Source organism: Cryptomeria japonica, chromosome 10 (assembly GCF_030272615.1).
Source record: "Cryptomeria japonica chromosome 10, Sugi_1.0, whole genome shotgun sequence".
Taxonomy (NCBI): domain Eukaryota; kingdom Viridiplantae; phylum Streptophyta; class Pinopsida; order Cupressales; family Cupressaceae; genus Cryptomeria; species Cryptomeria japonica.
The window spans coordinates 769,199,771-769,208,333 of record NC_081414.1 but is presented as its reverse complement, the minus strand read 5'-3'; the positions used below and the strand labels follow the sequence as shown (position 1 = coordinate 769,208,333).

The window sequence follows — 8,563 nt, the reverse complement described above, 5'->3', positions numbered from 1 at the left end:
TTGTAAAACAAAACCTTGTTTATTTGGTTTTTTTGCTAAGTTGTTGGTCCCGGTATAGCTATAGGTACATTTTTAGGGTTTGGGTACACTTGTACTGCATTTTTTCCCCTCCCAGGCATATGCACACACAATACTTAATAGTAAATATAATTATAAATGATTATTATTATAGAAATGCTATATTAACAAAATGTCAAAAAATCATGTAATCTCCACATCTGGCATTCTATTATTCTTTGAATCAACAGTTTCAGCATAGAAAGGATTTATCCATTATGGTCCGTTGAATCTCTTCCTAACTATTCTTGCTTCCTCAATCAATTTACAAGGGAAGGCAAAAAAAAAAAAAGAGGAGGATTTAAAAATTTATTACACATATTTTTCAGTTCTAAATGAAGCAAATTGGCACTAATCGAATGGTTCATAGTTGGAATCAAAGTAAATATGGGATTGTAAAAGTGAAAACACTAGTGATCTTGTAATGTAATGTAGACTAGAATGAGGGAATCTTTTGGAGATATTAGATGGGTTATTCGTTTAGGAAGTAATAGAGAAAAATCCACAAAGAAGATTTCACTTATAAATACAATCTAAAATCACAACTCATAATGACTAATAGAGAATAGTTAGTAAATATCAAGGTTACTAAGAGACTCGTACTGTACAAGGGATTGGTACCAATACTTGTACATCTAATTTTTGAAAAATAGGAACAAGAGTACTTGGAGACACCATTTTTTTAATATAGTAAAATAATTTATAACTGCTTTGAACATTTCTAAATAAATGTAGACTAAAATGAGGAAGTATTTTGCAAATATTAGATGGGTTATTCTTTTAGGTCAAGTAATAGAGAAAGAACCAAATCAAAGATTTCACCTTCAAATATGACCCAAAATCACAACTCATAATGACTAATGTAGAATGGTTAGTAAATATCAAGGTTGCAAGGAGACTAGTATTGGTATTGGTACGGGAGATTGGTATCGATATCAATATGTCTATTTTTTAAAAATGGGAGATAGGGGTATTTGGATACACCATTTTAAAAAATATCACGATGTTGAAAATCACAAAAAAATGGAGGATTTATCAAAAGGCCTTTGATATCTTGGATGGTGGGATGAAGGAAGTTTTCTCAACTTCTTGGCTTGCTTGTGAGTATGTCATTCTGCATTTCTTTGTGGGAATCTTCTAGCTTTTCTTTGCATTTATTGTGGACCTTTTGATTTGGCTAGACTTGAGGGCATATCCCCTTTTCTTTTAAAATGGTTGCAGCTTCTCATTCTTTTGTAGCTATTGTTGGTGGAGTTGAAAGCTTGATAGTGACATGAAGGTAGTTTTCTCAACTTCTTGGCTTGCTTGCAAGTATGTCATTCTGTATTTTTTTGTGGGAATCTTCTAGCTTTTCTTTACATTTCTTGTGGACCTTTTGATTTGGCTAGGCTTAAGGGCATATCCCCTTTTCTTTTAAAATGGTTGCAACTTTTCATTCTTTTGTAGCTATTGTTGGTGGGGTTGAAAGCTTGATGGTGACATCCCATGGCTCCTTTGCCCAAATGACCTCGAAAATTCATCCTGAAGATGTTTCATGAGATATGTCTATTGACCCACCTCCAAATATTGTTGTTCAACTTCTAAAATTTGAAGAAGCCTTTAAATGGCTTGAAATTTACTCTTGTGGGTTACTTTGTGGGAAGGTTGCCTCTTGAAAGTGTGCTATATGACTAGGTGTCCAAATCTTGGACTCCACATGGGATTTGACTAGTTGTTGTACAAAATCTTACTAAAAGTTTCTTTATTTTCTATTTTGTTGAAGTCATTCATACCCAAATTGTTCTCACTTGAGGTCCTTGGCTTGTCCATTTCTTACTCATTTTTAAACCTTGGACCCAAGACTTTTTTGTCGCAAACGAAAAGTCTTTTCGTGTTCCAATTTCGGTTGCGTTCCTTGGCTTGCCTATGCCCTTCTGGCACTTTCTATCCCAGTTTGGGTTGTGTTCCTTGGCTGGCCTATGCCTTGTTGTTTGTGTTGAGCTAAGAAATTTTACATGGCTTACCCTAACCATCAAGTTTGTGTTGAGGTTGACCTTTCAAAAGAGCTTAAGGAAATTGTGGATATTAATATTGGAGTGTCTTGGTACTCCCAAATAATCTAGTATATCATCTCCCAAACACTTGCTATTGATATCAAGCATTCGACCACAAGATTAAGGATTGTTTGTTAGTGCCCTAAAAAATGCCTCATAAACCCCTACATGCTCGCCATCCCTTCTGAAGACAAGGCTGGTTGGTCTAGTGGTAAACTGGAAAGCCAAGAATGCTAGTACCCTTAAAACCTCTTCCAAAGCTTCTAGGCAAGGAGCCTCAAGTTCCTAGGTTTCAAAGTCTATTGACCCTCTTGGATTGTCATCCTAGGTTGATGATGATAGTTCCCACCTCCCAACTTGGTGTGTTTTCTTCCCTACCCCATGATGGTCATGCTTGTCACACTCACCACCTATGGTTGGTCAAAGGAGATCTTTTAGCCCATCAAGGTGGTTGAAGGACGATGAATTTGTCTTCTGACACAAATAGTGGGGTCAGATCAATGTTCAAATTGGTAGCTATGTTGCTCAAGACACTTTGGTTCAAAACAATTATTTTACCCTTGATGGGTTGGATAGTGAGGAAATGCCCCTTGACTTTCAATGAACTATATTTCTTGGAATGTGAGATGTCCTATAGAGCTCCCCCAAAAATATTCAATTCATGAAATGTGAGCTCGGTTATTAGATTTGGACATTCTTTGCCTTTAGGAGGTCAAAGTATTTGGTTTTTTAACTTTTAGATACATGTTTTGTCATTTGATCAACTAGTTTTTGCTCTTTTAGTCACCTTTCTCTCGCTTACATGGCATCAACTTTTGGTTGATCATGGATGTGACCCCACTAATAGTGGTTTGGGCCCTTTTACAATTGTGCAATCATTATGTTGGAGTAATTAATGTTTATGCCTCCAATGATGTGGTTGATAGATCTTCCCTTTGGCGTTGGATAGCTAATTCAATGCCAAACACCACTTGGGTTTTGTGAAAGGATTTTAATATGATTGATTCTTCCCATCACAAGTGTGTAATATTGTATATGTGGTGGACAGCTAGCAAAAGAGAGGTACAGTTCTATATGCACACTAATTGGGTCTTTGCAACCCTAACTCCAACCATCACCCATATCAATCACCTTGGCACATGTGGACCAATTTGCATGTTGGACTTGATAGAGTCTAAAAAAGGCTTGATCATGCCATTATTTTGGTGCAATCCTTCTTTCATTTTGCTAGTACTTATTCCTTACCTATAGAATCGTTGGTGGATATTGTCTTGTCAAACAATTTCCTCATACGGTTCATCATTGAATGGTAAGTTGTGTCTCACAAACCTATGAAAGGATAATTCTTTCCCAACATAACTTTTCTCTCTCACAAGGTCACATTTGCTCATATCCAGCATGGTTGGAATCTTGAGCCATGCCCCCTTCAAGACACTAGTTGGATATAGTGGTAGACTGATGCCACAATTTGTACCATAAAATTTCTTTAAAGTTTTGGGCACTAGTTGGCTTGCTTTCACCATTGCTCATAGGAGACCACCACCTTGGAGCTTTGCCAAGTTGTCACAACCTTGGAAGCTCAACTATTTGATCCCACCATCCAACTTTAGCTTGCTCGACTTGTAGATGCATGTGTTGCCCATGGTGCTCAAATCAAAACCAGACTGCATTGGCTCAAAATCGGAGACAAGCTCTTAAAGGAGTTTTTCCATGACTTGTGGACTATTATGCTCACCATTCCATCAAGACAATGCGTGAAGGTAATCAACTCCTTCAATAATTACCTGACATTCTCCAAGCTTCTATTTATCATTATGAGAATGTCTTTGCTGTGTAGGAAAATATTCCTGCAAAACAATTTTCTTTGCAAAAATTCCTTGAAGCAATGCCATGCCAAGTTTCTAACACTTAACACATTTTTTGTGATCAACTCCTTTCCTAAGAGGACCTTAAAGAAGTGGATTTCTCCATGGCTAATGGTAAATTCCCTATTTTGGATGGTTTCCACTGTGAGTTCTAGAAAACCTTTTGGGAAACTATGGGTAAAGAGTCTAAAGATCTTCATATGCTCTATTTGAAAGCCATGCATAATGAATCGTTAGGTAAATTGATTAACAGAGGCAATATTAAATTTCAACCTAAAATTGGAAACCTGATAACCACCAATGTCCCATCATGTTGTTGAATGACTTTGTCATGTCCCCACTTTGAAATAGAATTTACTGGCAAATAATAATAATAATAAAATTAAATTCACAAGAATAAAAATATAAAAGAATATAATTAAATTTAATTAAGTTAATGAATGGTCAAAAGACATGGAATGGAAAGTTGTGACTACCTCAAACATGAGATATAAAATGGAGAAGAGTACCTCATTTGAGAGGGGATAAGTTGGGAATCAGAAGTACATATCTAATTTAAATAAGAAATGTAGATCTGATTGTGAAAGGTTGTGTCCCTTTCCAAAGGTAGAAATAATGAAGAGTTGCACTCTTTCAAAAGGTACTAATTGTGAAAGGGTGTGTCTCTTGCCAAAGATCATACAGGATTAAGAGGTGTGACCTCTCCCTCACATTGAGAGGTATAAAGGAAAGGAATCAAAAGCATCCAGTGACATCACCAACAATCAGATCAGATCAAAATTGTTATTGTTATCACAAAAGCTTGCACCCTTGCTAATCTATCAACTCAGCAACCTTGTGAAACATGGAAACAACCCCGAAGTGTGGGACCTTGCGCAAGGGGTTTGAATATTCGGAGAAGGCTGGCTTCCTTCTCAATCCAAGTGCAGGTGTTGAACCAACTCAACACTCCAAATCTTCCTTCTAAACCTATCCTAACAGCTTGCAGAGGAAAAGGGAAGAGAGAAATGCTTAAAATTTAAGAAGGTGATGCACCAAGATAAGAGATGTTTCTCTCCCCACCCAAAATGGCACAAAGGATCAGCTGAAATACCCAGGAGATGCACAAATGTCAGCTGCATGAATGACCTTAAATAATGTATGGAAGTTAGGACTTGCTGAATGTCAAGAGGGGAGAAGGCTTCCCACAGGTCATGCTTAGAAACTGGTTAACACAACATATATGTGAAAGAAAGCCACAAACATGCACTTACGATGAAGGTAAGAACACATACACAACATTCATAAGTTGAAGTAAGGCAAGAATGATGGTTTTAATTCATTATAAGGCTAATGGCCAAACTTACAGTTGCAGAAATGCAAGATAAATACAAGTCTTTAAGAGAAGTGAAAGAGCATAGAATAGCTCAAGCCAGTCAGGAGAGAACCCTTTAAAATGAGGCATAACAACCTTATATAGAAAATTGGTCGCATAGGAGAGACCATTGGTCAAGGAAGAGAAGCCTTGACCCTTGTGTGTGTAGGGAAATTTCAGTCAAGGAATGCAGGGAAGTGCATGCACCTGACATTGTGTACATGCATCAACTTGGCCATACCTTGATAATGCAATCCCAAGAAGAAAGGTACTTCTAGAAGGTGGATTGACTAACATTCCAAAGTCAGAGCATGCAAGCATGACATAAGTAACCACAAATAAGCATGTCCCTGTACTTCTCTTGATGGAAATCCTTTAAAATCATTAAATGCGCCCCTGTAGCTCCACGAAAGGTGTACAAGTCGCAAGAGTTGTTGGAGCATTAAAACCTTTGAGTGTTGATCACGCCATCTGGAAGTGTTGCAAACCGGAAGGAAGCTGGAAGAATTCGGAAACACAAGTCACCGAAGTTGGGAAGACTTCGGAAACACAAGTCACCGAAGTTGGGAAGACTTAGGCTTGGGATTTTGGGATTCCGAGATTTCGGAGTTCCAGGGTCAAGGACTTAGGAACTTGGGACTTGTTACCTATTTTTCGCTTCTAGCTGAAAAATAGGTTAAGATATGCTAGTTTTACAAAATAAAACAAGTGTGTACTGCTTCTCTATTTTTGTGTTTCCAACTGCACTAAGGAATGAGCTAAAGATGGTATTTTTTAATACTTCTAGTCTGTAACAACAAAGGAAAGAGACATCTCATCAAAAGGAGAAGTATTTTATTAATATTCAAACGTGCGTCCCACACAATGAGCCGTGAGACTAGCTACATGCATCAAGTGCAGAAAAGAAATATACAGATATGTATACACAAGTACAAAAAAATGAAGAAGGCATGTTGAGAATGGAACCAGTCATTGCCTGAATGACTGGAATAGTTGAAGTAGACTCAACGTTGCCTTTGTCTTGCTGCTTCACCCTGGTCCGTATCTACTTTCCTTCCGATACCTGCAAAAGAGTTAAAATATGCAATGCGTTAGAACATTTTGTTCTAAGCAATGGCTGACTACATTTCTAACATGTGTACTAATGCACGCATATATATATATGATCCCTACATGCATCAGATGCATATAACTTGCATCACAAAGGGATCTCGAAAGGCAAATATCAAATCAAAGGAAAATCACCATACATATGCATATTTTTGCTAACAGGTTTGTTTCATGTGTAGGATTAGGAAAAAGGACAGCTTGCTGGTCATGAAATTCACAAAAATGAGTGGAGATGAATGAGGCTCCCACAAGGGTTGAGCCCAGCTCATGAGAAACGATAGCAAGGTCTCGTACAATCAAATTATATTAGAGCTGGTGATAAAAGGAAAAAGAGTAACAAAACGCAAGTATGCAATCACATGATCAGCCAATAAGCATGATAAGACTTTTTTTTTTTAAAGGACGTGAACAAGGTATTTATGCATACTAATGAGATATGCAGTGCATACAGAAAGCTGTACACTAAGTATAGAAAATGCATATTCAGTTTTTCAGACTCAGTGGGCAGCGAATAGTAAGGAATACAATGCATTTTCAGAATCATAACGAAGACATTTTCTAACACAATGCAAGATACCATTAAACACAATTATGGAAGGGATGCATATAATCAAAGATACAATCACATTGATCGATTCACAAAGGCATGCAGTCATATTCCAGAAAGTGATACAAACAAGATATAAAGTTAGTATGGGCAGCAATCATTCACGCCACACGCTACATATCTTCCATAACAGCAGGTGCACAAGTCTTCAAACAACATTTAATACGCCTTTCCAAAAGGTATAAGGGAAAATGCATGCAAGGAGCAGGAACAAGATGTGCAAATATTTACAAATGATCATTAAGAGGACATTTTATGCATCAAGCCTGAAAATTTTTTATGATAAACTGGAAGAGGCGTTATTGATCAGACATTTCAACAATTTCAAGACAGCTACGTCCTTGCAAATGATATTCAGATTCAAGAGTAGTTTGTAGAAGTATGCAGCTACAGTTTTCATAAAATACATATTTTAATGCACAGCATTAAATGGCAGATGACAAAAGGAGGGTTTTTAATGTTTTTCCACCATTTTCAGTCCAAACAGTCATTCAGAGATGCACACAGCAGTGAAGTTATCAAAGGATGGGATCAAGGAATCATTACAATGAAGAAAGAAGAAAATGCACTCTTTACAATACCTCCAGAATTAGCATATGGCTCTGCTGGAAGACCTCCTTCTATTCCTCCCAATACCACCATTCAGCTTGACGTGGAACTCATCTCTTGGACTAGTGTAGTCAATGTATGCAAGGATGGTGGAATTCTCAAGAAAATAATCTCTCAAGGAGAAAATTATGAGAAACCCAAATATGCAGATGAGGTGACTGTGAAATATGAAGCTAAACTTGAGGATGGAACAATTGTGGCAAAAAACAAGAGAGGAAGGCATGGAGTTCTATGTCAATGATGGAAACTTTTGTCCTGCCATTGCAAAGGCAGTGAAAACAATGAACAGTGGAGAAAAGGCCATTCTCACAATAAAACCTGTGTATGCTTTTGGTAAGTAGGGTACAGATGCTGCAGGGGTTTTTGTTGCAGTTCCACCAAATGCAAACCTTATTGTCACTTTGGAATTAATTTCATTTAAGTCTGTGAAAGAAATTACAGAAGATAAGAAGGTTGTAAAGAAAACTTTGAAAAAAGGTGAAGGGTATGAAAAACCAAGCGATGGAACAGTTGTTCAGATCAGGTATATTGCTAAGCTACAAGATGGCACGGTCTTTGAGCAGAAGGGATCTGAAGGCGAGGATTCTTTTCAATTTATAATAGGGGAAGAACAAGTTATTTCTAGTCTGGATAAAGCTGTAGCGAAAAATCTTAAGGGGTTTCATTGGCATGTTATGAAGAATGAAACGTGTGGAGTTTAAAACCCTTATTTTTCGGAAAATTATTCTCAGAAAATCAGAACCAGAACTGAAGATGTCAAAGGGGGTAAGCAGTGGCAGCCATTAATGGCGAAAATGCCTGCAATTCTTTCTAAAACCCAGCTGGTGACCTGTATGTGTTTCTTAATATACAGAAAATGCAAGGAATTGAAAGGGATGGCGTCAACCTTCGTTCTAAAGTTACTATCAACTACACAGAGGCAATACTG

At 37.3% G+C, this 8,563-nt stretch overlaps 1 pseudogene; it reads left to right on the top strand.

Annotated features, from left to right (window-relative positions):
* Positions 1 to 7,462: 7,462 nt before the first annotated feature.
* Positions 7,463 to 8,336, top strand: LOC131027011 (70 kDa peptidyl-prolyl isomerase-like; annotated as a pseudogene).
* Positions 8,337 to 8,563: the final 227 nt, after the last annotated feature.